This window comes from Odocoileus virginianus, chromosome 16, assembly GCF_023699985.2.
Source record: "Odocoileus virginianus isolate 20LAN1187 ecotype Illinois chromosome 16, Ovbor_1.2, whole genome shotgun sequence".
NCBI lineage: Eukaryota > Metazoa > Chordata > Mammalia > Artiodactyla > Cervidae > Odocoileus > Odocoileus virginianus.
Window position 1 is genome coordinate 42,450,421 of NC_069689.1, and position 21,276 is coordinate 42,471,696.

General features: G+C 37.9%; 1 protein-coding gene and 1 non-coding gene across 2 annotated transcripts in view; one reads left to right on the top strand and one right to left on the bottom strand.

Annotated features, from left to right (window-relative positions):
* GABRG3 (gamma-aminobutyric acid type A receptor subunit gamma3) overlaps nucleotides 1–21,276 on the top strand; it is an 833,077-nt gene that overhangs the window by 719,295 nt on the left and 92,506 nt on the right. The window lies entirely within an intron of this gene.
* On the bottom strand, nucleotides 6,411–6,517 carry LOC139038900 (U6 spliceosomal RNA). Its single transcript, XR_011492032.1, has one exon. It is a non-coding gene; the product is annotated as a U6 spliceosomal RNA (small nuclear RNA).

The window sequence follows — 21,276 nt, forward strand, 5'->3', positions numbered from 1 at the left end:
GCATTTGAGGCTGTCAAAAGAGAATGAAGCAGCTGATCTGTGAGTCTGGATAAAATGAGAACCACACAATCCATGTACATGCCCAACATACCCTGGACTGGGATGCATGCTCATTGTTGTGCATGGGCCTGGGAGGGAGCCTATGAATTGGAAAGCAATCCCAAAATAAGCACTGCTACCAGCTGTGGGAAGACAGACTGAGGGAAGAGGAGGGAGGAGATACGCAAGATGGAATGCCTTTGGAGGAAAACGAGACTGCCATGGAAGCAGGGCACTGCTGTTGAGTCACATGCAGGGAGTGGAACCACCCCTGTAGCCTCTCTCTCCCCACATGCCATCAGCTGCCATTGGAAGGACTGATCAGCCCTGCACATTGAGTGCCTGCCACTGGAAACAAGAAAAAGCTCCCAGTAGGGCAATATCTCTTGCACCCATGGCCACTGAGTTCCCTGCTCACCTGGGGCTCCACGGGTGTTCCCCAGATTTAAGCAGTTATGCCATCTCCACACCCTGTCCCCACTGGAGCAGGCCCAAGTCTTCCAGGGCAGCCTCAGAAACAGACTCTTGTGAGTGGCCCACATGCAGAGGTGAACTGGTTTTCATGTGAAACAGATAATAACTGTAAATGTAAGTAACTGGCTTTTTATCATTTTATTGTGGACACATTGCTAAATACACAAATGCACACTCTAACCAGTTGCATCCTGGCTATGATTCTGTACTGACTTTACCTATTGTCAGAGCTTTGTAATCTAGATAGATTGACAGAAAATAAAAACTGTTCAAAATTCAAAAAAAAAAAAAAAAATACAATGTGTGTCCCCACAAAAGAAAACGCTCTACTTCCAATACCCATGGACATTGAGGGTAAGCAAATGAGGGAGCAGGACCAGATGCCCTCACAGAGCCTACAGCAGGCCCAGAACCCAGCACCCACCCCAGCACTGAAGGGCCTCCGAGCAGGCATAGGTAGACTGTGGCTCATGGTGGGAACAGGACACTGAGAGCTGAGAACCTGGGAAAACATTTATTATTATTTTTATGCTTTGATTCATCATGTTTTTGGTTCTGTTTTCTTTTCTTTTCTTTTTAGTTTTTATTTTATTTTATTTTTAATTAATTAATTAATTTTACTTTACCACATTGTATTGGTTTTGCCATACATTGACTTGACTCCACCATGGGTGTACATGTGTTCCCTATCCTGAAACACCCTCCCATCTCCCTCCCCATCCCATCCCTCTGGGTCATCCAAGTGCACCAGCTCCGAGCACCCTGTATCATACATCAAACCTGGACTGGCGATTCATTTCACATATGAGAATTTACATGTTTCAATGTCATTCTCCCATATCATCTTACCCTCGCCCTCTCCCACAGAGTTCAAAAGACTGTTCAATACTTCTGTGTCTCTTTTGCTGTCTCGCATACAGGGTTATTATTACCATCTTTCTAAATTCCATATATATGCATTAGTAAACTGTATTGGTGTTTTTCTTTCTGGCTTACTTCACTCTGTATAATAGGCTCCAGTTTCATCCACCTCATTAGAGCTGATTCAAATCTTTTCTTTTTAATGGCTGAGTAATATTCCATTGTGTATATGTACCACAGCTTTCTTATCCATTCATCTGCTGATGGACATCTAGGTTGCTTCCATGTTCTGGCTATTATAAACAGTGCTGCAATGAACATTGGGGTACACGTGTCTCTTTCAATTCTGGTTTCCTCAGCATGTATGCCCAGCAGCAGGATTGCTGGGTCATATGGCAGTTCTATTTCCAGATTTTTAAGGAATCTCCGCACTGTTCTCCATAGTGGCTGTACTAGTTTGCATTCCCACCAACAGTGTAAGAGGGTTCCCTTTTCTTCACACCCTCTCCAGCATTTATTGCTGGTAGACTTTTGGATAGCAGCCATTCTGACTGGTGTGTAATGGTACCTCACTGTGGTTTTGATTTGCATTTCTCTGATAATGAGTGATGTTGAGCATCTTTTCATGTGTTTTTTAGCCATCTGTATGTCTTCTTTGGAGAAATGTCTGTTTAGTTCTTTGGCCCACTTTTTGATTGGGTCTTTTATCTTTCTGAAATTGAGCTGCAGGAGTTGCTTGTATATTTTTGAGATTAATTCTTTGTCCATTGTTTCATTTGCTATTATTTTCTCCCAATCTGAAGGCTGTCTTCTCACCTTGCTTATAGTTTTCTTTGTTGTGCAGAAGCTTTTAATTTTAATTCGGTCCCATTTGTTTATTTTTGCTTTTATTTCCAATATTCTGGTAGGTGGGTCATAGAGGATCCTGCTGTGGTTTATGTCAGAGAGTGTTTTGCTATGTTTTCCTCTAGGAGTTTTATAGTTTCTGGTCTTAATTTAGATCTTTAATCCATTTTGAGTTTATTTTTGTGTATGGTGTTAGAAAGTGTTCTAGCTTCATTCTTTTACAAGTCGTTGACCAGTATTCCCAGCACCACTTGTTAAAGAGATTTTCTTTTCTCCATTGTATATTCTTGCCTCCTTTGTCAAAGATAAGGTGTCCATAGGTGTGTGGATTTATCTCAAGGCTTTCTATTTTGTCCCTTTGATCTATATTTCTGTCTTTGTGCCAGTATCACACTGTCTTGGCTTGTGATAGACAGTGTCTATCACACTGTCAAAGCCACAGACTGTGGCTTTGTAGTAGAGACTGAAGTCAGGCAGGTTGATTCCTCCAGTTCCATTCTTCTTCCTCAAGATTACTTTGGCTATTCGAGGTTTTTTGTATTTCCATACAAATTGTGAAATTATTTGTTCTAGTTCTGTGAAAAATACCGTTGGTAGCTTGATAGGGATTGCATTGAATCTATAGATTGCTTTGGGTATTATACTCATTTTCACTATATTGATTCTTCCAGTCCATGAGCATGGTATATTTCTCCATCTATTTGTGTCCTCTTTGATTTCTTTCATCAGTGTTTTATAGTTTTCTATATATAGGTCTTTTGTTTCTTTAGGTAGATTTATTCCTAAGTATTTTATTCTTTTCGTTGCAATGGTGAATGGAATTGTTTCCTTAATTTCTGTTTCTGTTTTCTCATTGTTAGAGTATAAGAATGCAAGGGATTTCTGTATGTTAATTTTATATCCTGCAACTTTACTATATTCATTGATTAGCTCTAGTAATTTTCTGCTGGAGTCTTTAGGGTTTTCTATGTAGAGGATCATGTCATCTGCAAACAGTGAGAGTTTTACTTCTTCTTTTCCTATCTGGATTCCTTTTACTTCTTTTTCTGCTCTGATTGCTGTGGCTAACACTTCCAAAACTATGTTGAATAGTAGTGGTGAGAGTGGGCACCCTTGTCTTGTTCCTGACTTTAGGGGAAATGCTTTCAATTTTTCACCATTGAGGATAAAGTTTGTTGAGGGTTTGTCATATATAGCTTTTATTATGTTGAGGTATGTTCCTTCTATTCCTGCTTTCCGGTTTTTTTTTTTTTTAATCATAAATGGATGTTGAATTTTGTCAAAGGCTTTCTCAGCATCTAATGAGATAATCATATGGGTTTTATTTTTCAACTTGTTAATGTGGTGTATTACATTGATTGACTTGTGGATATTGAAGAATCCTTGCATCCCTGGGATAAAGCCCACTTGGTCATGATGTATGATCTTTTTAATATGTTGTTGGATTATGTTTGCTAGAATCTAGCTAAAGATTTTTGCATCTATGTTCATCAGTGATATTGGCCTATAGTTTTCTTTTCTTCTCTCTCTCTTTTTTTTTTTTTTTTTTGTGGCATCTGTATCAGGTTTTGGTATTAAGGTGATGGTGGCCTCATAAAATGAGTTTGGAAGTTTACCTTCCTCTGCAATTTTCTGGAAGAGTTTGAGCAGGATAGGTGTTAGTTCTCTAAATTTTTGGTAGAATTCAGCTGTGAAGCCGTCTGGTCCTGGGTTTTTGTTTGTTGGAAGATTTCTGATTACAGTTTCCATTTCCGTGCTTGTGATGGTCTGTTGAGATTTTCTATTTCTTCCTGGTTCAATTTTGGAAAGTTGTACTTTTCTAAGAATTTGTCCATTTCTTCCAAGTTGTCCATTTTATTTGCATGTAGTTGCTGATAATAGTCTCTTATCAGCTTTTGTGTTTCTGTGTTGTTTGTTGTGATCTCTCCATTTTCATTTCTAATTTTGTTGATTTGATTTTTCTCCCTTTGTTTCTTGATGAGTCTGGCTAATGGTTTGTCAATTTTATTTACCTTCTCAAAGAACCAGCTTTGGGTTTTGTTGATTTTTGCTATGGTCTCTTTTGCTTCTTTTGCATTTATTTCTGCCCTAATTTTTTTTAAGATTTCTTTTCTTCTACTAACCCTGGAGTTCATAATTTCTTCCTTTTCAAGTTGCTTTAGGTGTAGAGTTAGGTTATTTATTTGACTTTTTTCTTGTTTCTTGAGGTAAGCCTGTATTGCTATGAACCTTCCCCTTAGCACTGCTTTTATAGTGTCCCATAGGTTTTGGGTTGTTGTGTTTTCATCTTCACTCATTTCTATGCATATTTTGATTTCCTTTTTTTATTTCTTCTGTGATTTGTTGGTTATTCAGCAGCGTGGTGTTCAGCCTCCATATATTTGCATTTTTAATAGTTTTTCTCCTGTAATTGACATCTAATCTTACTGCATTGTGCTCAGAAAAGATGATCAGAATGATTTCAATTTTTTGAATTTACCAAGGCTAGATTTATGGCCCAGGATGTGATCTATCCTGGAGAAGGTTCCTAGTGCACTTGAGAAAAAGGTGAAATTCATTGTTTGTGGGTGAAATGTCCCATAGATATTGATTAGGTCTAACTGGTCTATTGTATCATTTAAAGTTTGTGTTTTCTTGTTAATTTTCTGTTTAGTTGATCTATCCATGGGTGTGAGTGAAGTATTAAAGTCTCCCACTCTTATTGTGTTACTGTCAATTTCCCTTTTCATACTTGTTAGCATTTGTCTTACATATTGTGGTGCTCCTATGTTGGGTGCATATATATTTATGATTGTTATATCTTCTTCTTGGACTGATCCTTTGATCATTATGTAGTGTCCATCTTTGTCTCTTTTCACAGCCTTTTTTTAAAGTCTATTTTATCTACTATGAGTATTGCTACTCCTGCTTTCTTTTGGTCTCTATTTTCATGGAATATCTTTTTCCAGCCCTTCACTTTCAGTCTGTATGTGTCCCTTGTTTTGAGGTGGGTCTCTTGTAGACAACATATATAGGGGTCTTGTTTTTGTATCCATTCAACCGGTCTTTGTCTTTTGGTTGGGCATTCAACCCATTTACATTTAAGGTAATTATTGATAAGTATGAACAATAATTTACTTATTGCCATTTACTTTATTGTTTTAAGTTCGAGCTTATACATCCTTTCTGTGTTTCCTGTCTAGAGAAGATCCTTTAGCATTTGTTGAAGAGCTGGTTTGGTGGTGCTGAATTCTCTCAGCTTTTGCTTGTCTCTAAAGCTTTTGATTTCTCTTTCGTATCTGAATGAGATCCTTGCTGGGTACAGTAATCTGGGTTGTAGGTTGTTTTCTTTCATCACTTTAAGTGTGTCCTGCCATTCCCTTCTGACCTGAAGAGTTTCTATTGAAAGATCAGCTGTTGTACTTATGGGAATCCCCTTGTGTGTTATTTGTTGTTTTTCCCTTGCTGTTCTTTGTGTTTGATCTTTGTTAATTTGATTAATATGTGTCTTGGGGTGTTTCGCCTTGAGTTTATCCTGTTTGGGACTCTCTGGGTTTCTTGGACTTGGGTGATTATTTCCTTCCCCATTGTAGGGAAGTTTTTGACTATTATCTCCTCAAGTATTTTCTCATAGTCTTTCTTTTTGTCTTCTTCTGGGACTCCTATGATTCGAATGTTGGGTGTTTCACATTGTCCCAGAGGTCTCTGAGGTTGTCTTCATTTCTTTTAATTCTTTTTTCTTTTTTTCCTCTTTGCTTCATTTATTCCTACCATTCTATCTTCTACCTCACTTATCCTATCTCCTGCCTCTGTTATTCTACTGTTGGTTCCCTCCAGAGGGTTTTTTATCTCATTTATTGCATTATTCATTATATGTTGACTCTTTTTTATTTCTTTTAGGTCTTTGTTAAACATGTCTTGCATCTTCTTGATCCTTGTCTCCAGGCTATTTATCTGTAACTCCAATTTGCTTTCAAGATTTTGGATCATTTTCACTATCATTATTTGGAATTCTTTATCAGGTAGACTCCCTATCTCCTCCTCTTTTGTTTGGTTTGGTGGACATGTATCCTGTTCCTCTACCTGCTGGGTATTTCTCTGCCTTTTCATCTTGTTTAGGTTGCTGTGTTTGGGGTGGCCTTTCTGTTTTCTGGCAATTGGTGTTTCCTCTTTATTGGGGAGATTCCTCGCTGTGGGTGGGGTTTGACAGGGAAAATGTGGAACGCTTCATGAATTTGCATGTCATCCTTGCACAGGGGCCATGCTAGTTTTCTCTGTATCATTCCAATTTTAGTATATGTGCTGCCGAAGTGAGCACGGTTCTGTTTTCTTATTTATTTTTTCTCTGGTGTTATAGTTGTTGTTTTGTTATTATTATTATTATTTAATCTTTTGGGATACTTTTAGTCACAGGTCCTATCTTTCATATACTTCTGCTTTTATTTGGTTTTCTGTTGTTCTGATTTTTTTGTTTTATTTCATTTCTTTTTCATTTTTTTCTTTGCTTTTAAAATATATGTCAATTCAGTTCAGTCTCACAGTCATGTCTGACTCTTTGTGACCCCAAGGACTGGAGCACGTCAGGCTTCCCTATTCATCACCAACTCCCGGAGCTTGCTCAACCTCATGTTCATAGAGTCGGTGATGTCATCCAACCATCTCATCTTCTGTCGTCCCCTTCTCCTCCTGCCTTCAGTCTTTCCCAGCATCAGAGTCTTTTCCAATGAGTCAGTTCTTTGCATCAGGTGGCCAAAATATTGGGGTTTCAGCTTCAGCATCAGTCCTTCCAATGAATATGCAGAACTGATTTCCTTTAGGATTGACTGGTTTGATCTCCTTGAAGTCCAACGAACTCTCAAGAGTCTTTTCCAGCACCACCATAGTTCAAAATCATTAATTCTTCAGGGCTCAACTTTCTTTATAGTCCACCTCTCACATCCATAATTAACTACTGGAAAAACTATATCTTTGACTAGAAGGATATTTGTTAGCAAAGTAATGTCTTGGCTTTTTAATATGCTGTCTGGGTTAGTCATAGCTTTTCTTCCAAGAGGGAAGACTCTTTTAGTATCATGACTGCAGTCACTATCTGCAGTGATTTTGGAGCCCCCAAAATAAAGTCTGTCACTATTTCCATTGTTTCCCCATCTATTTGCCATGAAGTGATGAGTCTGGATGCCATGGTCTTACTTTTCTGAATGTGGAGTTTTAACCCAACATTTTCACTCTCTTCTTTCACTTTCAGTAAGAGGCTCTATAGTTCTTCGCTTTCTGCTATAAGGGTGGTGTCATCTGCATATCTGAGGTTATTGGTATTTCTTCTGTCAATCTTGATTCCAGCTTGCACTTTACCTAGCCAAGCATTTCACAGGATGTACTCTGCATATAGATTAAATAAGCAGGGTGACAATATACAGCCTTGATGTACTTCTTTCCTGATTTGGAACCAGTCTATTCTTCCATGTTCAGTTCTAACTGTTGCTTCTTGACCTTCATACAGACTTCTAAGGAGGCAGGTAAGGTGATCTGGTGTTCTCACCTCGAAGAATTTTGCACAATTTGTTGTGATCCACACAGTCAAAGGCTTTGGCATAGTCAATAAAACAGCAATAGATGTTTTTCTGGAACTCTATTGCTTTTTTCAATGATCCAACAGATGTTGGCAATTTGATCTCTTGTTCCTCCTACTTTTCTAAATCCAGCTTGGACATCTGGAAGTTCACAGAGCACGTACTGTTGAACGCTAGCTTGGAGAATTTTGATCATTATTTTGCTAGCATGTAAGAAGAGTGCAATTGTGCAGCATTTTGAACATTCCTTGCCATTGCCTTTCTTTGGGATTGGAATGAAAACTGACCTTTTCCAGTCCTGTGGACACTGCTGAGTTTTCCCAATTTGCCGGCATAGTGTGTGCAGCATTTTAATAGAATCATCATTTAGGATTTGAGATAGCTCCACTGGAATTCCATCATCACCACTAGCTTTCCTTGTCATAATGCTTCCTAAGACCCACTTGATTTCACATTCCAGGATGTCTGGCTGTAGGTGAATGATCACATCAGAGTGGTTATCTGGGTCATGAAGTTTTTTTTTTTGTATAGTTCTTCTGTGTTTTTTGCCACCTCTTCTTAATATCTTCTGCATCTGTTAGTTCCATACAATTTCTGTCTTTTATTGTGCCCATCTTTGCATGAAATGTTCCCTTGGTATGTCCAATTTTCTTTATGAGATCTCTAGTCTTTCCCATCCTATTGTTTTCCTCTATTTCTTTGCATTGATCACTTGAGGAAGTCTTCCTTTTCTCTCCTTGCTATTCTTTGAAACTCTGCATTCAGATGAGTATATCTTTCCTTTTCTCCTTTGCCTTTCACTCCTCTTTTCTCAGCTACTTGTAAGGTCTCCTCAGACAACCATTTTGCCCTTTTGCATTTCTTTTTCATGGGGATGGTCTTGATCACTGCCTCCTGTACAATGTCACCCACCTCTGTCCATAGTTCTTTAGGCACTCTATCACATCTAATCCCTTGAATCTATTTGTCACTTCTACTGTATAAATATAAGGGATTTGATTTAGGTCATACCTGAATTGTCTAGTGGTTTTTCCTACTTTCTTCAATTTAAGTCTGAATTTGGCAACAACGAGTTCATAAGGAGTTCATGATCTGAGCCACAGTCAGCTTCTGTTCTTGTTTTTGTTGACTGTCAGACTTTAAGAGTCCCTTGGACTGCAAAGAGATCCACAGTCCATCCTAAAGGAGATCAGTCCTGAGTGTTCATTGGAAGGACTGACATTGAAACTGAAACTCCAGCACTTTGGCCACCTGATGCGAAGAACTGACTCATTGGAAAAGACCCTGATGCTGGGAAATATTAAAGGCAGGAGGGGAAGGGGACGACAGAGAATAAGATGGTTGAATGGCATCACCGACTCGATAGACATGAGTTTGGGTAAACTCCGGGAGTTGGTGATAGACAGGGAGGCCTTGCATGCTGCAGTCCATGGGGTCACAAAGAGTTATAAAGGGCTGAGTGACTGAACTGAACTGAGTGTCAGAGCTTCTCCATCTTTGACTGCAAAGAATGTGATCAGTCTGATTTTGGTGTTGGCCATCTGGTAGTGTCCAGATGTAGAGTCTTCTCTTGTGTCATTGGAAGAGGGTGTTTGCTATCACCAGTACATTCTCTTGGCAAAACTCTGTTAGCCTTTGCCCTGCTTCATTTTATACTCCAAGGCCAGTTTTGCCTGTTACTCCAGGTATCTCTTGACTTCCTACTTTTGCATTTCAGTCCCTTATAATGAAAAGGACATCTTTTTGGGGTGTTAGTTCTAGAAGGTCTTGTAGGTCTTCATAGAACCATTCAACTTCAGTTTCTTCACCTTTACTGATTGGGGCAGAGACTTGGATTACTGTGATACTGAATGGTTTGCCTTGGAAACAAACAGAGATCATCCTGTCATTTTTGAGATTGCACCCAAGAACTGCATTTTGGATTCTTCTGTTAACTATGACTAAAATGCATATAGATCCTTTAAATATAGTTTTGTGTTTTTTTTTAGTCTTTTTTTTTCCATTTATTTTTATTAGTTGGAGAGATCCTTTAAATATAGTTTTAACTTTGCTTCTCTGTTGTTCTTTTTTTTTCTTACCATTTTCATGTTTTCATTTTCTTTGATTTATTTTTCAGTTGGCACTCTGCTTCAGTTTTTTGTTTTCTGTTTAATTCTGCTTTTTTTGTTTTTAATTCATGGATTTCTTCTTTTATTTTATTTTTTGTTTGTTTGGTTGCTATCTTGTACTTTGCTTTCTTTGCTTCTGCTTTGACTTCTTGTGTGTGTGTGTGTATTCCTTTGTTCTTGTTTCTCTTTGTTTGATTTTACTTTTATCATGTGTCTTTTTTAAGTCTTTTTTCTTTTGTTGTTGTTTTGTTTTCCTTTTTTAAAAACAATTCCCTTTTATTGCTGTGATGAATGATTTGTGGTGTCTTGGTTCCCAGACCAAAGTTCAGGCCTGAGACTCTCGGGTGAGAACAAGTCCAGGACAGTGGACAGTCAGATAAGTCTTGGCCCCTGGAATATAAACTGGCGACAGCTCCCATTACACCATCAAAATCAATGTCGTGCTCCACCCAACTGCCTGGAGCACACAGTGCCAGACTCCTATGCCAAACCACAAGCAAGACAGGTACACGAACCCTATCATTAGCCAACAGTCCTAATAAGGTCATACTAAACCCACAGATACCCCAAAGTACACCTCTGACATGTCCCTGCCCATCATTGGAAAAAATTCAGGTCCACCCACCAGAACACAGGAACCAATCCCTCCCACCATGAAACTTTCACAAGAAACTAGACCAACCTCACTCAATGAGGACAGAGACCAGAAACAAGATAAACAACTCTGCAGCCTAAGAAAAATAGAGGCCTGTAACACTGTAAGCTAGACAGAATAAAAAGAGAAATATCATTAGGATGACGCAAAGTGTTAGTTGCTCATTCACATCCAACTCTTTGCAATCCCATGGACTATATAATATAGCCTTCCATGTTCCTGTGTCCATGGGATTCTTGAGGCAAGAATACTGGAGTGGAAAAAAAAATAGAATACTGGAGTGGGTTGCCATTCCCTTCTCCAGGGGAACTTCTCAACCCAGGGATTGAAAAACTATCTCCAGCATTTCAGGCAGATTTCTTTACCATCTGAGCCACCAGGAAAGCCCCCATTGGGATGAAAAAGGAAGACGAAAATCCACAAGACCAAATAAATAAAGGGTAAATAGGCAATATATCTGAAAATGAATTCAGAGTAATGATAATAAAAATTATCCAAAATCTCGAAAATAGAATGGAAAAAATGCAAAAAACATTTAATAATTGTCTAGAAGAATTATAGAATAAGCAAACAATGATGATTCACACAATAACTGAAGTTGAAACTACTCTAGGAAGAATCAATAGAAGAATACATTGAGGCAGAAGAACAGTTAAGTGAGCTGGAAGACAGAATGGTGGAAATAACTGCTAAGGAGCAGAATAAAGGAAAGTGAATGAAAAGAATTGTGGACAGTCTCACAGACCTCTGGGGCAATATCAAATGCATCAACATTTGAATTATGGAGATCCCAGAAGAAGAAAATGAGAAGAGTCTGAGAAAATATTCTAAGAGATTATAGTTGAAAGGTTTCCTAACATGGGAAAGAAAATAACCAAATTCAGGAAGCACAGAATCTCATACAGGAGAAACCCAAGAGAAATATTAAACACAAAGAAAAAAATATTAAAAGCAACAAGGGAAAAGCAACAAATAACATACAAGAGAATCTGCATAAGGCTGAAAGCTGATCTTTTAGCAGAAACTCTGCATGTCAGAAAAGAATGGTAAATTTTCAAAGTAATGAAAGAGGAAAAAACCTACAACCAAGATTACCAAGAGAGGATCCCTTTCAGATTCAACAGAGAAATCAAGAGCTTTAAAGATATTTCAAGAGAATTTATGGGAATTCAGCACCACCAAACCAACTATACAACAAATCCTAAAGGAAATTCTCTAGGCAGGTAAAACAAGAGAATAAAAAGACTTACAAAAACAAACCAAAAGCAATTAAGAAAATGGTAATAGGAACATACATATTTATAATCATCTTAAATATAAATGGATATTACGCTCCAACCAAAAGACAAAGACTGCCTAAATGTGGTCTCTAATAGACCCACTTCAGACCTCAGGAGACATAGAAACTGAAAGTGAAGGGATAAAAGACCATATTCCATGCAAATTGAAATCAAAACGAAACTGAGGTAGCAATACTCTTATTAGATAAAGTAGAATTTAAAATAAAGAATATTAAGAGACAAGGATGGACACTATATAATGATCAAGAGATCAATCCAAGAAAAAGACATAACAATTGTAAATATTATGCAAACAACAAAGGAGCACCTCAATACCTAAAACAAATGCTAACAGCTCTGAAAGGGGAAATTGGCAGCAACACAATAAGAGTGGGAGACACTAACATTTCACTTAATCAATGGACAGATTACTCAGACAGAAAATTATATGATGAAAAGACAGTCTCCTCAATAAGTAGACTGCTGCATATAAAAGAATGGAATTAGAACACTTTCTAACACCATACACAAAAATAGTGAAAACAGACTAAATATCTAAATGTAAGGCCATCTATGGGCTTCCCTTGTGACTCAGTTGGCAAAGAATACGCCTGCAATATGGAGAACCTGGGTTCGATCCTTGGGTTGGGAAGATCCCCCAGAGAAGGGAAAGGCTATCCACTCCAGTATTCTGACATGGAGAATTCCATGGACTGTATAGTCCGTGGGGCAAAGAGCCATCTATATAAAACCCTTAGAGGAAAACATTGGCAGAACACTCTTCAACATAAATCACAAGATCTTTTTGACCCACCTCTTAGCTTAATGGAAGTAAAAACAAAAATAAAACACATGGGACTTATTTAATCATAATCCTTTTGAAGAGCAAAGGAAACCACAAACAACATGAAAAGACAACCCTCAGTATGAGAGCTAATAACTGCAAATGAAGAAACTGACAAAGGATTAATATACAAAATATACAGAAAGCTCATGTAGCTCAATATTAGGAAAACAAACAACTCAATCAGAAAATGGTTGAAAGACCTAATCAGACATTTCTCCAAAGACATAAGATGGCCAACAAATACATGAAAAGATGATCAACATCACTCATTATTAGAGAAATGCAAATCAAAACTACAATGAAGCATCACCTCACACTGATCAGAATGGCTATCATTAAAAAAAAAAAAAAAAACCTAAAAAAAATAAATGCTGGAGAAGATGTGGAGGAAAGAAAGCCCTCTTTTACTATTGGTGAGAATATATATTGATACAACCACTGTGGAGAACAGTATGGAGGATCCTTTGGAAACTAGAAATGAAACTCCCATATGACCCAGAAATGCCATGTAGAAAAATGGTACGATGAACCTATTTGTAGAACAGAAATAAAGACACAGACATAGAAAAGGGACTTGTGGTCACAGCAGGGCAAGGAGAGGCTGTGATGAATTGAGAGAGTACCATTGCATATATACACTACTACATGTAAGATATATAGCTAATGGGAAGCTCCTATATAACAGAGGGAGCTCAACTTGGTACTCTGTGATGACTTAGAGGGGTTGGATGGGGTTGAGAGGGAAGCTCAAATGGCAGGGGATATAAGTATACTTACAACTGATTCATGTTGTATACCAGAAACAAACACAACATTGTGAAGCAATTATCCTCTAATTAAAAATATACAAAAGTTACATCTAATTAAAGTAACTTTGTCATATAAAAGTGGGTTAGAGAAAAAATATGACTAACCACAAAGTGGTTAGATAGAAAATAATCAAAACAAGAAAAATTAGAGACAAAACAATAAATATGTTGAGGGCAAAAATTATATGGAATATGGTATACAATTCTAATATAAATGTAATTGATAAGGAAAAAAATTGAAATTAGAATCCCCAAACTGTAGGCCATAGAGAATTGGTTAGATGCAATATCTGAATAAATAATGTCTTAAAATTATCCTAGATAACTGAAAACATGAAATCACACACTTAAGAATACTTGTGAACTCCAAAGAAAACTTCTGAACTTCTAAAGACTGAAGGCAGAAAGTATGTCTTTTAACATCTTGAGATAAAAAGACACATTGCTTTCATAGGAACAACATTAACACAGACATCTGACTCCTCACCAGAAATCATAGAAACCAAAAGACAATGGAGAAAATTAAGACAAGAGAAAGAGAGATGCTTTTGTGATCACTATAACAAGTTTCTTCTGTCTCTTGTATAAAACCTCTAAGAAATTTGCATGCTAGTCTATTTCTTTACCATACAAAGGCTACCCATGCAGTCCATTTGAACCTTGGTCCAATTGTCTAAAATTACTTAGGCAGGACACACAGCACTTTTTTATCCTAAGAACGAAGACATCTATAGCAAGCTTTATGAAATTGAGCTAGGTACATGAAATACACTCTGCAATGGACATACTTAGGACAAGCTTAGGGCATGCCTGGAGCATACTTCAAAGTGGTTCTGTAGTATAGGCAGTTTTAGCAAAAGTCTCCTGACTTGAAGAGATCATTGGTAGCCTAGATCCATAATTAACCAAACTAGAAGCTTTTCCTTGGTGCCTCTTTTATTTTATTTGTATTTTTTAAAGAGGTAAAATTAATTTTAATGAGACACTGAATTCACTCAATATATATAAAATAGTATTTCAACACCCAATGAACATAAACATTATTAATGAGATATTTTACTTTTTTTTCATATTAAGTCTTTGAAAGCAGGTGTGTTAGCGACACAGTATATCCCACTTTAGACCCACCATACTTTGAGTCAGTACCTATTTTATTACAAAGCCCCAAACAACCCCTCTCAGAGAATAAATTTGTTACAGTCAAAGTAATCATGGGAAAGAGCTGTTTTTCCATGACTATGGCAAAAGCCACACAGCTTGATGTGAATATCTAACACTTTTTAAGTTTATTTAAGCTTTAAGTTTAGCAGGTTCTGTAAGTAATTCTCTAAACTACAAGCAAAATATTCTGTATATGAAGTTTTATATATGGTCTGTGTTCAATAAGTTGTTCATGTTCCAACCAATTTTTAAAAAGTGTTTTCTCTGGTAGAGTTCATGGTGAAGAGTGAGTAGAGATTAAGAGCACTAGAGTCACACCATCTAGGTCTTACTGCTTTGGCACCACTCACCTGCTATCTGTCCTTGATCAGCTTCTGTAATCCACCCATGAAGAACATTACCTTCTCCTTTATATGGCTGTTGTGAATTTAAGCAAATGAACACATAAAGCACATAATTGCCAATGAAATACATATATGTGTGTGTATACATATATATATATATATATATACACACATTATCTATTATTACTGCCTTTACATGCTCCTTGTGAGGGAGAACTGTGAAGTTTACACATTGGCTTTTATTTAATAAATGATCCATTAAGTTGGCTGTTAGGATTTTATTCAATGAGACGTGCTTCTACAGAGTAAAATTTGTGAGATTTATATCTTGAATGCAAAAGGGAATGTACATATTTAAAATAGCCCCAATAGAAGAAACTCTTAAAGTGGGTTCTTCTTGACTTTTTGTCCTATTTGTCCAAGTGAAATGTGAGTAATAAATCCATTTGACTTTTAGAGTCATAACTTTAAAAATAGTGACAGTGTCATTGTCCACAAGATTGAGTGAAAAGTCTTCCAAACTGATTATGAGTCATCCTCCTCTAATTCAGAGAGGAAATGTGGAAAAGCCACTGCTTGGTAGAATGAACTGCTTATCTGCTAAGAAAATTGAAATCATATGATACAAATCACATCTGACTTTCTTGTTTTATATATCATATTTAATTAATAACAACTCTTTCAAAGCAAAGAGTTTTGCTGTCTTTTGTGAGACCTGTCCTTCCATGAGATCTAAACAAATTCTAGTATTTAGTATACGGTGACAGTAGTATTTAAACATATCCTATGTTAAGTATAGTTTTTCATTTGCTGCTCATCTTGCACTTTGAGGAAGGTAGGGTGTGTGCCACTACCTCTATTATCCAACAATGGACACAATCGGGAAGAACCACAGCAACATACACAATATGTACTGCAGCTGATTTTAGACCCTTGCACTGTGAGACACGTGGCTCTTCCTATTACTTTTTGTAGCTAACTTTCAGTTTTCAGAACATTTTACTTTATCTAATCCAGTGTTAGATTAGGTTTCTTTCTTTCTTTCTTTTTTTTTTTTTGCTATATTCCCTTGCATGGATGATATTATATATCCTTTATTTTTCACTATGGAGTTACACTATTGCTTTTAATCATTTGATCAGAAGAAAAATCTTAAATTTATACACTGACATAAGAGAGTATGATCATTTTAAACTATATTATGTTCTATAAAAATAATTATGTTATTATTGAAATTTAGAGCTCTGGCAAGGAATGCTATAGTATATTTCCATGTTTCAAATGCTAGTTAACTTTTATTGTTTTATATGCTTCTTTGACACTACTATATCATCTACCTTTTAAAATAGTTATGCTTGAGTGCAATCCAAAGATGGAGGAGGAATGGAATGGGGAGACCACTTTCTTCCCCACGAATTCCTCAAAAATCATTTGAATGTTGAGCAACTTCCACAAGACAAGTTCTGAATGCTGGCAGAGGACACCAGATACCCAGAAAGGCAGCCCATTCTCTTCAAAAGGAGGTAGAACAAAATGCAAAAGACAAAAGGAGAGACAAAAATTTAGGGATGGAGACCTGTCCTGGGGAGGGAGTCGTGAAGGAGGAGAAGTTTCCACACAGTAGGAAACCCTCTCACAGGCGAGTCTCTGAGGAGTTTTGGAATCTCAGAGGGCAACATAACTGGGGGGAAAAAAAACAACAACACAGAATACGTGCCTAACCACAACTGCCAGTGGAGAATTAGCCCAGAAGCTCACGACTGCTACCAGCAAGCGGGGACTGGGCAAGGAGGTACAGGCTGAATCATCGGACCTTAGGGTAAGGACCAGGCTTGAATGCCCTGAGAACAATCTGAGGGAGCCAATGTGAGATAGTAACCCAAACCTTGGGATCTCCAGAGAGAGAGAAACGGGAAAAGGAGAAAAAGAGGAAGTAGAAGAAGAACTTTCCTGTGAAAGGCTCTAACATGCAGCCTGGTGCACTCACAGAACAAAGGATTGAGGAATACCAAAGGAGAGCCGGCTGCATATAGACCCCTCCCTGCTGGAGGCAGACAGGCAGGCATGCGACAGCCAGAGCTGGAAGGCAAGAGGCTGCTGCAATCTCAGCCCCAGAGATGGCACCTTCCACCAAACTGTGAGCAGGCTCCCAGTTGCTAATCACATCTACCTGGGATCCTGGACAGTTGACATCTGCCAGGAGGGTCGCAGCCTGAGATCAGTTCCCCAGAGGAGACACATGGCACTCCTAAGACAGTGCTCTTGCTGCACATCTGGGGAACTGAGCAGCCAGGACCAGGGAGGTGAATAAGATGCACGGCCCACCTGGGACAGTGCCCTCCCCAAGCACCTGGTCGCCTGAGCTGCTTGGGCCTAGGAAGGGCAAAACACACACGCCCAGCCGGGTCTGTGCCTGTGCGGAGTACCTGAGAACCTGAGCGGCTTAGGCCTGGGAAGTGCACGAAATGCAGGGCCCACCTGGGACAGTGCCCTTGCAGAGCACCTGGAGCCTGAGCAGTGTGGACCCGGGAAGCACATGCCACCCTGGGCTGTGGGAAACCCAGCGCTGTCCATCCACTGTGAGCTCCCCACTCATGCCAGTGATATTTGTTTGCAGGGTCCCTCCCTCTACACAGCACAGCTGAACAAGTCAGCCTAAATTAGTGACCACATTTCTCCCCTTGTGTCAGGGAGGAAATTAGACTTGCAAAAAGAGGAAGCCAAAACAAAGAAGAGGCAACCACTCTGGAAGTGACAAGTGCAACAGATTAAAACCCTGCAGTTAATACTAACTAAGCATTGGGAGGAGCCTATAGACCTTGAGAACAAGTACAAGCTGGAATAAGGAACTATCTGAAACTGAACTGACCCCACACTGCCCACAACAGCTCCAGAGAAATTCATATATATATATTTTACTATTATCACTTTTTAATTTCTTTAAATTTTAAGTTATTACTCCTTTAACTTTCATTTTTATAACCTACTATTACCTTGCAAAAAAGAACCTATTTTTAAAGCAAATTTCATATATATATATATTTAATTTTTGTGATTGCTTTTGTTTTGTATTTTTTATATTGTATTTTTGATAGTCTAACCTCTATTCTAGATTTTTAATATCTGCTTTTTGGTATTTGTTATCAATTCTGTACCTTTAAGAATCTAATCTTCAGTATCATTTTCACTTAAGGATGTGATTACTGGCTTGATTGCTCCTCCCCTTTTGACTCCCCTCTTCTCCTCCTCTCTCTGGGTATTCTAGGCTATGGAGAACACTTAAGGAATTGATTACTGGTTAAACTGTTCTCTCCCCTTTTGACTCCCCCTCTTCTCCTGGTCACCTCTATCTCCCTCCTCTGTCTTCTCTTTTCTGTGTAACTCTGTGAATCTCTCTGAGTGTCCCTCACTGTGGAAAATTGTTTCACCATTAACTTAGATGTTTTATCATCTGTGCTGTATGGATGAAGAAGTCTTGAGGATACTGTAAGAGAAGGACCAAAAGTCAGAGGCAGGAGGCTTAACTCCAAAACAAGAACATCACAGAACTCCTGACTCCAGGGAACATTAATAGACAAGAGCTCACCCAAAAGTCTCCATATATACACTGAAACCAAGCTCCACCCAAGAGCCAACAAATGCCAGTGCAAGACATACCACATTAATTGTCCAGCGAAGCAGGAACACAACTCTGAGCATTAAATGACAGGCTGCCGAAAGTCATGCTAAACCCATAGATACCCCAAAACTCACTACTGGACACACCAGAGAGAAGAAATCCAGCTCCACCCACAAGAACACAGACACAATCACCCCCAACAGGGAAACCTTGACAAGCCAGGGAGCAGGCTCCACAATAAAGAGAAAACACGAACTTCCAGCCTACAGAAAGGGCACCTCAAACACAGCAATCTAAACAAAATTAAAAGGCAGGGAAATATTCAGCAGGTAAGGAACATGATAAATACCCACCAAACCAAACAAAAGAAGAGGAGATAGGGTGTCTACCTGAAAAAGAATTCAGAATAATGATAGTAAAGATAATCCAAAATCTTGAAAACAAAATGGACTTACAGATAAATAGACTAGAGACAAGGATTGAGAAGATGGAAGAAATGTTTAACAAGGACCTAGAAGAAATAAAAAAGAGTCAATCAATAATGAATAATGCAATAACTAAGATCTAAAGTACTCTGGAGGGAACCAACAGTAGAATAACAGGGAGAAGAGAGGATAAATGAGGTGGAAGATAGAATGGTGGAAATAAATGAAGCAGAGGAAAAAAGAAAAAAGAATTAAAAGAAATGAGGACAACCTCAGAGACCTATGGGACAATATTAAATGCCCCAACATTAGAATCATAGGTGTCCCAGAAGAAGACAAAAGGAAAGGGCATGAGAAAATACTTGAGGAGATAATAGTTGAAAGCTTCCCTAAAATGGGGAAAGAAATAGCCACCCAAGTCCAAGAAATCCAGAGAGTCCCAGACAGAATAAACCCAAGGTGAAACACCCCAAGACACATATTAATCAAACTACTAAAGATCAAACACAAAGAGCAAATATTAAAAGCAGCTAGGGAAAAGCAATAAATAACACACAAGGGGATCCCCATAAAGATAACAGCTGATCTTTCAACAGGAACTCTTCAGTCCAGAAGGGAATGGCAGGACATACTTAAAGTGTTGAAAGAGAAAAACCCACAACCAAGATTACTATACCCAGCAAGGATCTCATTCAGATATGAAAGAGAAATCAAAAGCTTTATAGGCAAGCAAAAGCAGAGAATTCAGCACCACCAAACCAGCTCTTCAAAAAATGCAAAAGGATCTTCTCTAGATAGGAGACATAAAAAAGGTTTATAGCATTGAAACATGTATATTACCGTATGTGAAATAGATCACCAGTCCAAGTTCAATGCATGAAACAGGGCACTCAAAGCCAATGCACTGGGACAACCCTGGGGGATGGGATGGGGAGGAGGTGGGGGGAGGGTTCAGGATGGGGGACACATGTACACCCATGGCTGATTCACGTCAATGTATGTCAAAAACCACCACAATACTGTAAAGTAATCTAGCCTCCAATTGAAATAAATTAATTAATTTGAAAAAATCAAACCCAAAACAACAAAGTAAATGGCAATAGGATCATAGTTATCAATAATTACCTTAAATGTAAATGGGTTGAATGTCCCAACCAAAAGACAAAGGCAGGCTGAATGGATACAAAAACAAGACCCCTATATATGCTGTCTACAAGAGACCCACCTAAAAACAAGGGACACATACACCCTGAAAATGAAGGACTGGAAAAAGATACTTCATGCAAATGGAGACCAAAAGAAAGCAGGAGTAGACATACTCACATCAGATAAAATAGACCTTGAAATAAAGACCATGGAAAGAGACAAAGAAGGACACTACATAATGATCAAAGGATCAATCCAAGAAGAACATACAACAATTATAAATATATATGCACCCAAAATAGAAGCACCTCAATACAAGAGGCAAATGCTAACAAGCATGAAAGGGGAAATTAACAGTAACACAAGAATAGTGGGAGACTTTAATACCCCACTCACACCTTCAGATAATTAGCAAGGAAACACAAGCTTTAAATGATACAATAGACCACTTAGACCTAATTGATATCTATAGGACATTTCACCCAAAAATAATGAATTTCACCTTTTTCTCAAGTGCACACGGAATGTTCTTCAGGACAGATCACATCCTGTGCCATAAATCTAGCCTTGATAAATTCAAAAAAATTGAAATGATTTCAAGCATATTTTCTGATTACAATGCAGTAAGATTAGATGTCAACTACAGGGGGAAAAAATACAAACATATGGAAGCTAAACAACACACTTCTGAATAACCAACAGATCATGGAAAAAATGAAAAAGGAAAGCAAAATATGCATAGAAACAAATGAAAATGAAAACATGACAACAAAAAAACCTCTGGATTCAGTAAAAGCAGTGCTAAGAGGAAGGTTCATAGCAATACAAGCTTACCTCAAGAAACAAGAGAAACATCAAATAAATAACCTAACTTTACACCTAAAGCAACTAGAAAAAGAAGAAATGAAGAACCCCAAAGTTAGTAGAAGGAAAGAAATCATAAAAATCAGAGAAGAAATACACGAAAAAGAAACAAAGGAGACTATAACAAAAGTCAACAGAACTAAAAGTTGGTTCTTTGAGAAGATAAATAAAATAGACAAACCACTAACCAAACTCATCAAGAAAAAAAGGGAGAAGAATCAAGTCAACAAAATTAGAAATGAAGATGGA